Source organism: Nematolebias whitei, chromosome 9 (assembly GCF_014905685.2).
Source record: "Nematolebias whitei isolate Nwh7 chromosome 9, NemWhi1, whole genome shotgun sequence".
NCBI lineage: Eukaryota > Metazoa > Chordata > Actinopteri > Cyprinodontiformes > Rivulidae > Nematolebias > Nematolebias whitei.
Window position 1 is genome coordinate 11639713 of NC_056506.1, and position 9279 is coordinate 11648991.

Consider the following 9279-nt stretch of genomic DNA (forward strand, 5'->3'; position numbering starts at 1 on the left):
AGTAAGATAAAAGTAATAAAACCAGCCTCAGGGATAAACTGCGCATTAGTCAGCCAACCGAGGAGCCGATGGGCTATCGGCAGGAGGAGTGAAAGTTCTAGGAAAATGGTTCCGCTGTTCAACTCTGTAACTCCATTAGACTAAGTTTTACTGTAAACTTGTTGGATTGGCAGTCAACTTTTAAAACAGTATCAATTAAAGTTCGCTCACAATTGACCGTAGGTGGGCGTTCGCGAGGCTGGGTGGGATAGTAATTAATTAAATACGACGCACGCACCGAATAGATTAAAATAAAATCAGAACTAATAATTAGATTTGTTGAATAAAATAACTTATGATCTGTGGTGAGTAGAGGAAGTCACAGGTTCACAAATATTGCTGTCTTCTAGGATATTAAAAGGGAAGTCAACACATTTTGTTTTAAAAAAAACAACAACAACAACAGTTTCAAGGGTGAACATTGTGATTATTCCTGGCGTCTGACTCGCGTGAATGTTGAAATAAGTGGTCAGTATCTTGTTTGTTTATTTTGTTGTTTGTGTTTTTGTCAAATATAAGACCACAGTATGAATGTGTAGAAAAAAAAAGTTCCAGAATTTTCCAGTGACAATAAAAAAAGAGGTGTGGTGTGTGTCTGAATTTCCTGAGAGAATGGACACAGAGGCGCAGCGTGTCATGTTACAAAAGTGCGAGCAGGAAAGTTTTAAACCGGTAAAGGAGCAAGTTGAAATTGTGAGACAAGCATTAGAGATGTTGGAATATAATAAAAAGCTAAAAAAAAAAGCTCTCGTGCAAAAATTACAAAAAATAGAAAATAATGCTCAAGAGGGACAAGATGTGATATCTTTAATGTGGGATAAAATTAAAGAATGCTCGAGAGATGAGGATAAGTTTGACAAGCAAAAAAGAGAGGCGAACGCCCTGTAGAAAGGTAAATACAGAAAGTTAATGAGGGAGGTTAAATATGAAAGAAAAGAGTGGTTGAAATTGGTCTTTGTGGCACAGTGTTCGTCCCATTTGTTGAGAAAACAGCAACTGGTGGAGCAGCCTAAAACAAAGAGTGAGGAAGTGGGTAGTTCAGCTCCCCCTCCTTATAACTCAAGCGGCAATCAGTCAGCACATCCCCCCACAGGAATGTACCCCATATATCACATAACAGATGGAAGGTTACAGGTGGGGGAGGTCACTGACACCCCCTCGCAGCTGAGGGAGGAGTCACCCATCCCAGTTAAAACAAAACCCCTTGTGACACCAGGAATGAAGCTGTGTTTTACACAGTCCACCAGTACACCATTCCAAACCGAGGGTGGAGGGGACACAAAGAACACGCAGCAATGGGTGATTACAGATGGGTGGAGTCAGTCTGCTAATCCCACAGGACACCCTGATTCGCACACTTCTTCCCTCTTTGCACCCTCAGCATCTCCCTCTGACAGCTCTCATGATGGAGAGGGCGCGCTCGTGAGTCTGCAGGGTTGGAAGAATCGTGCAGGGTTGTCTCAAAACCCGCTCACCTGTACTCACCAATTGCCTGCCACGCCCCAGACACGCGTACAGAATCCTTTTTGGCCACAGGCAATACGAATTACTTCTGATTTGTCGGCAGCTCTTCCACCACCAGATCACGCTTCTATCCCTGTTGAAAACGTGGATCCATCGTTAAGTACTGGTTCTTTTCCCCTTCTGCAGGCAGGAAATCAGATACGTTATAAACCTCTTGCGCTAGGTGATGTGCAGGCGTTAGTGGACAAACTCCCTCCCCTCACAGAAGGAGGAAGTAAGTGGTTGAATGTAGTGGACTCCTTAACTAAAGGTATTAATTTAGCTGTGGGAGACATGAGGGCGCTGTTGGGAAGGTGTGTAACTTCTACTAGGATGGATGAGATAGAGAGAGCTGCTGGGTGGAATCGTAACATACCTGACTCAACTTGCATGTTGTTGCAGTATCAGAGATTTGCCGCCGCTCTCAGACAGGCTTATCCCCTTCCAGAAGGTACAGGGGTTCCTAAGTTCACCTGGAAGCCTGGTCAGAACCCCATTGCATATTTAGATGTGTGTAAACAGGACTGGTATGACAGAACACACTGCCATGGTCAGGGGGAAAATCAAAAGTATTTTTTTAGACAAGCAATACTAGATGGTGTACCCGCAGCAGTCAGTAAGGCAATGAAAATTAACCCTGATTTGCCCACAGCAGATGCTGCCCAGTGGGAACGGCATCTTATTCATCATCTGCAATGTGTGGCTGATGAGGAGACTAAAACTTCCTCTGAACTGAAAGATATGCAAACGCAGCTCTTAAAGCTACAATTGAAACAGGCTAGGGATGTAGTTCAATCTAAAAAAGAGTCAAAACAGATGGTACAAGCTGACACTGTTTTTCAGTGTTCTGAGGCTGCTTATCAGTGTCCTGTAACCGCCCAACCCCCGCTTCCTGTTGTATATCCTCGGGGACGGCCCAGAGGGCAGTGGGGAGAAAGAGGGGGGTCTCGGGGTAGAGGTTTCGGTCGGGGGTACACGCAGGGAGGCAGAGCACAAGATGTCTGTCACTACTGTCACAAACCAGGTCATTGGGCACGGGATTGTTATCACAAGCAGGCCAACGCCCAAAGAGGAGGAGCACATCACTACTCAGCTCCCAACCACCAGATGGCGCCACCGGCACCTACCTCTGGCCAGCAGGATCCACCTTGGGCGCCACCAGGTGGATACTACCAGCAATGACACACCCCACAGAGTAATCACACCATAGGGGGAGGAGCAGACCCTATGGTGAAGATGAGGGTCATGAATAAAGACCTATCATTCCTCGTGGACACTGGAGCTACCTATTCAACCCTCAATGAGCAGGGATTTGATGAACATGCCAGTGCGGACACTGTGTCTGTGATCGGTTTCGCTGGGGTGCAACAAAAACTGTCTCTAACTGAACCTCTCGTAGTAACAGCAGGACTTCAAACAGTGACACATCCATTTGTTCTGTCCACACGTGTACCTGTCAACCTGCTTGGAAGAGACTTGTTAAAAAAACTTGGTGCAACAATAATGTGTGAACAAACTGGTTTACGTGTCACTTTACCAAGTGGTGTGACCTGGACTTGTTCTGCTTCTTCCTCCTCTTTGTCATCACAGTGCTTGGTACAGCCGATAAATGAGGAAGTAGCTGACATCTACTGGGCGTTGCTGCGCCCCGAGACACCTGAACACACTGGACTTTACTCTGCCTACTTGTTGTGGAGGCCATGGCTTGATGCTCTGCGTCCCTATGTCCCACCTCTAGATCCTTTACATGTCACTCTCTTTTATGACCGTGATTCTGACGATTGTTACAGGGAGCATTTTGCTCAGCACTTGCAGGACACTGAGTGGCCATTAATATCAGACCGGCTTATAGTTGGTCCACAAGGCGTGGCTTCTCACGTCACCCTCACACCATCACAATTGGAGTGGTACATGATGTCGTCTGAAGCGATCCCACACGTCTCATTAGCTTTAGCTCCCACACATCAGGCTAAAGACTTGGGCCCAATGGTGAAGGCTGCTGTCTCTGCCACAGATTGGGTCCCAACACAAATACCTCAGCTCGCTTACTCATCATCAACCGACTGCTATAGCATTGACTTAGCTGTTCATGATGTAGGTAAGCTAGACCATGAGGTGATCTCCAGAGACCATGGCAGAGAAAAAACTGACCATTCAGATGTTCCTCATATGTTAGATACACTTCCTGCATCTCTCTGGTCTCAGGGACCTGAAGATGTAGGTCATGTTAAATGTCCCCCAATCTCTTTTGAACTGACCTACAACGAACCTATATGGTTGTATCAGTATTCTCATAGACCTGAGGCTGAACAAGGTTTGACTGACACAGTCCAAGGGTTGCTGAGAGCAGGGGTCCTCGAACACTCACATTCAGACTGGAATACTCCCATTCTACCTGTTGAGAAGGCGGGGACTGGAAAGTACAGAATGGTACATGATCTTAGGTCGATCAACGCCATACTTAAGACACCTACGTCACCAGTACCAAATCCCTATGTTGCACTGACCCAACTGACTCCGAACCAGAAGTGGATGACCTGCATTGATTTGGCTAACGCTTTTTATTGCCTGCCCTTATCAGAGGAATTGCGTGACATTTTCTCGTTCACATTTAACGGTTGCCAGTACAGATACACTCGATTGCCACAGGATTTTGCATTATCGCCAGGCATTTTCAATCATGTTTTAAAGAATATTCTTGTACAGCTTCCACTCCCCAGAGGCACCACTTTGGTCCAATATGTTGATGATTTACTGATAGCCTCTGAAACAGCACATGACTGTCTTACAGCCACTCAGGCTGTCCCGCTTCACCTGCATGATGCAGGTTTTAAAGTTAGTAAATCTAAACTTCAAGCAGTTCGTACACAGGTCTCTTTCCTCGGTAGGTTGGTCTCTGCTAATGGTACAATACTTTCAGCAGAACACAGGGCGTCTATACTACATCATCCAAAACCCACCACTGTACAAGACATGTTATCCTTTTTAGGTTTAACTGGGTACAGCAGACACTATATACCTGATTATAGTGAACTCACCACTCCACTCAGACAGATGGTAAAAGATCAAGGTAACAGAAACCTGAAAGCAACACTTGTGTGGAACACAGATGCAGAGCATGTGTTTATTAAACTGAAGCAACTCTTGTCCAGAGCAGCTGATTTGGCTCTGCCTGACTACTCCGCCCCGTTTTTTCTTGATGTTTCTGAAGCAGAAAACACTGTTAATGGTGTTCTGTTTCAGAAAAAGGGGGGTGGTAGACAGGTGTTGATGTACGCAAGTGTGCTGTTGGATGGTACTGAGAAGCGTCATCCAACATGTACACAGGCAGCGGCAGGTCTGGCAAGGATTGTTTCAAAAACAGCACACATCGTCATGGGACACCCACTACACATCCTAACGACACACAACATAGTAGCGTATGTTAATTCTGAGCTCTTTACAATGACATCCTTAAAGCAAAGACGCATGAGCAACATCCTATCAGAACCGAATTTATTGTTCCTGCATGAAGGCATAAACATGGCAGATGGTATGCAAACAACACAGGCACATGATTGTGTGCAAAAAGTGTACGTGGAGGAACGCATTAGACCTGATTTACAGACTGAACTCATACCACATTCAAATATACTCTACACAGATGGTTGCTGCTTCAGGCTTGAGGATGGGTCTTTGAGATCAGGATTTGCTGTGGTACAGCAGAATGGTGATGAGTACGAGGTACTGAGCTCAGGGCAGCTAGAAGGTCATCAGTCAGCTCAAAAAGCTGAAATTCAGGAAGTCGTTGAGGCTTTGAAAATGAGCAAAGGAAAAGAGGTTACAGTGTACACAGATTCTGCATATGCTTATGGGGTAGTTCATGTCCAGTTACCACAGTGGAAAAGAGCAGGTTTTCGAACAGCAGGTAACAAACCAATTAAACATGAGGAACTCATTAAAGATTTAGCTGACAGTTTGATGTGGCCAACAAAAGTGGCGGTTGTGAAGTGCAAAGGTCATGATGTTACACAATCAGACACAGCGGAAGGAAACAGGCAAGCTGACAGAGCAGCCAAGATAGCTGCTGGCTATTTGCCAAGAGTCCAGATGGTGACAGTGGAAGAGGAATGTCAGAAAGTGAATCATTGGGATGAGAAAAATGTAGCAGAGGCTCAGACGACAGCCTCCCCAGAGGAAAAGACATTATGGTTTAACAGAGGAGGTCAGAAGAAAGGGGAGTTTAAAGTATGGATAGGACCGAATCAGAAGTGGATCTTGCCTATGACTTTAAAACAGGCAGTATTTCAGGAAGCACATGGATTAGCACACGTGGGATGCAGACAAATGCTAAGGAATCTTCAACAATGGTGGCACCCTCATCTAAAAAATATGGTAACAGCATATGTTGACACCTGTAACGTTTGTTTAAAGTACAACATTCAGCCTACAGTAAAACCTGAACGAGGTTCTTTTCCTCTCCTGCACCGACCGGGACAGGAGGTGATTCTAGATTACACTGATATGTTGGAACCTGTTAAAGGGTTCAGATATGTATTGATGTGTGTTGACGCATTTACAGGGTGGCCAGAAGCCATACCTGCAAGAAGAGAAGACAGCAAAACAGTGGTGAAGTTTCTGATTAACCATTATATCCCCAGACACGGTTTCCCAGAAAAAATCAGATCAGACAATGGCACACATTTTAAAAACACAGATCTGCAGGCTGTGGAAAAAATGTTAGGCCTAAAACATGCTTTTGGAACCGTGTACCATCCCCAGTCTCAAGGGAAGGTCGAAAGGATGAACCAGAATATAAAACAAAAATTGGGCAAAATCTGTGCACAGACTAAATTGAACTGGGTGGAAGCATTACCAATTGCCTTAATGACCGTGAGCACTTCTGTTAATAATGGAACTAGCTTTTCTCCCTATGAGTTAACTACAGGTAGACCCTTTCCTGGACCAACCGTATGCTCACTGACCAGAGAGGAGGACCGTAAGATGGACCATAAGGTATACTTTGATGAGTTAAAAGCATTAGTGTCTAACTTTACTCAGCAGGTCCACCACAAACAGAGCATGACAGAAAGACCAGAGGAACCTGGTCTCCCCACCGCGGAGTGGGTCTTTCTGAGGGTCATTAAAAGGAAGTGGCAGGAGCCCAGGTGGACGGGCCCCTATCAGGTGACAGAGAGAATGTCCCACGCAGTCCGCCTCAGAGGAAAGGGGGACGTTTGGTACCACTGGAGCCAGTGTGCGCCTGCCTCAGAGCCAGGAAGAGCGAGAGAGCTGGCAGAAACCATCTAAAGTCGTAAAATTGGACATTCATGTCAAGGTAGACCAAAGCAGCCTGGTGTAGTTGCGTGCGGGCCCTGAAGGACTTAGTTTGAGTGGGTCACCGGGTGCTGGAATAGCCACATTTAGTACAGACACCTAGAAACGACAAAAACACGACATCTTAGAGTCTCACACTTCACGAAGAAAACTCAGAGACATAGGAGGAACGGTCTCTGAGCACCCCAGGGTATGCCCTGAGTACTTGTGATTGTAACAATATTGTATGACATGTGTACTAACCATTTTTCTCTTATCTTTTAATTGCAGTTTTGATTTAGAGCGCATCCATTTATTAACTTAGCTTGAAAGTGATAAGTATATTCAGTTTGTAACGTTAAAAAGAAATATCTATAATCAATTATAAGCAGTATATTAACAGAGTGTTATTTTGTATTCATTTTGTGTTAAAGGAACTGCTTGCCTGGCTGTCTGCTGAGGAAGTCGCTGTGCGAGACATCTTCATTTATTGAGTACAGTTTCTGTTTACAAGATCAAAATCCGGTGGCCACCAAAGCACGTGGTGATAGGGATAGGTGTTTTGTCATCCATCGTGTTGTCACTCATTTTCTCTTTTGAATATTTCTGCATTATTCCCGGTTTACCAGAGTGTGAGCAGACTGGTGCAACAGGCAGGGTGCGAAGGAGTGTGACACCACATACAGTCATGAAAGATGCGTATGGCCTTCCGGTGCTGAAAGTAGAGTATCCCAAAGACACCACTACTACCCTAAGCCTGCCAATCTGTGACATGTTTTATTGTACGGATTACCGTATTGCGAGTGCAGCCTTTTATATTTGTCCATGTCCCAATCCATCCAGATGTTCGTGGTGCCATGAGTGGAATTATGTCACGTTGTATTCGGGATCATGGAAACCTGATATGTCTGGACATCAGACTAATTACAGAGATTGGTGGAGGGCGCATGCCACCTTGGCAAAAAATAACAGATACTTGTTATTGTCCTTTCAGTATGTTCGTACTTGGAATAAGTTAACCAGAATAAAGCGTGAGATGATCTACACCTTGGTGACGGAACCCATTTATGTGCTTGTAGCCGCGGATGTCGCTGGCAAGGACCCTTTCCGGGTGTTACAACTCGCTCTTACAGAGTTGCCAGTCCAAGACCCTACTCCTCCTCCGACCCAGGAGTCATCGCTCCCAATGTCTATGCGAATTGATAGTGCTGACTATACCAGCTTAACCCCTGTGGATGTGATTGCTATGTCCACTGGCTATACTGACTCTAACATTTGGTTAGCTTGGCTCGCTGAGGCTGCTAGACAGGCTTCTTTGTCTGAATGTGTAGCTTGTGCTGCAGCTCGACCGAATTTGTACACCCAGCCAGCTCCATTACACCTAGAGGACGCTTGGGGATTTCATTGCATGTTAAGTCTGACTATGAGAAAATATACTAAGAATTGCACTATATTAGATCAGGTGTTCCCAATTATTTCTAATATAACCAAATTAGGCTTGTTTACTCCGGTAGAACGATTTGACTATTACTGTTTTAATTACACCTCAACTGCAAATAAAAGAGTTGCCTTAGGACAAATTCAGGATGAATGGTGTAATAACACGCAACAAAATGTCTCTGACAACACCCGTGTGGGTAAGGTGGCTCGCGCTGATCTGTATTATTATTGTGGTGGTAAACGTTTACTAACACATATCCCTCAGGATTCTGTGGGATTGTGTGCATTAGTACGCTTAGCTGCATCGTTAACCTTGATTGGCCCTCGTTTGGAAGTTTTAAATGACACCTCCATCTCTCCCAGTAGGAAGAGACGTTCAACGCATAATTTTGACCCCACTGTGGGCTCCACTACATATATTGATGCCATAGGAATCCCTCGGGGAGTTCCTGATGAGCACAAATTAGTAGATCAGATTGCGACAGGTTTTGAAAATTTACCTGTTGTTTCAGCATATTTCCCAATTACACCAAATAAAAATGTTGACCGAATAAATTACATACATTACAATGTCATGCGTCTGTCCAACCTTACCAGAGACGCTGTTGAGGGCTTAGCGGAGCAACTAGCTCCAACTTCTCTGATGGCTGTACAAAATCGAATGGCTCTAGACATGATTTTAGCTGAGCGACAAGGAGTGTGTAGTATGTTTGGTGAGTTATGTTGCAGTTTTATACCAAATAACACGGCGCCTGACGGTAAGGTCACTAGGGCCCTAGAAGGCCTGCGCACCCTCTCAAACGAGATGAAATCCCACTCTGGTGTAGATAATCCTCTTGATGAATGGCTCTTCAAAGTGTTTGGCCCCTGGAAGCAGATGATTGTGTCCATGTTGATGTCAATTGCAGTATTTGCAGCTATTTTAATCACATGTGGATGTTGTTGTATTCCCTGCCTGAGATCCCTGTCAGTACGTCTTATCACTTCCACTTTAGAGAAGCG

The 9279-nt window shown here is 44.9% G+C and overlaps 1 protein-coding gene across 1 annotated transcript in view; it reads right to left on the minus strand.

The window, feature by feature from the left end:
* LOC119414872 (E3 ubiquitin-protein ligase RNF31-like) overlaps window positions 1-9279 on the minus strand; it is a 277068-nt gene that overhangs the window by 220301 nt on the left and 47488 nt on the right. The gene's annotated exons all lie outside the window — the stretch shown is intronic.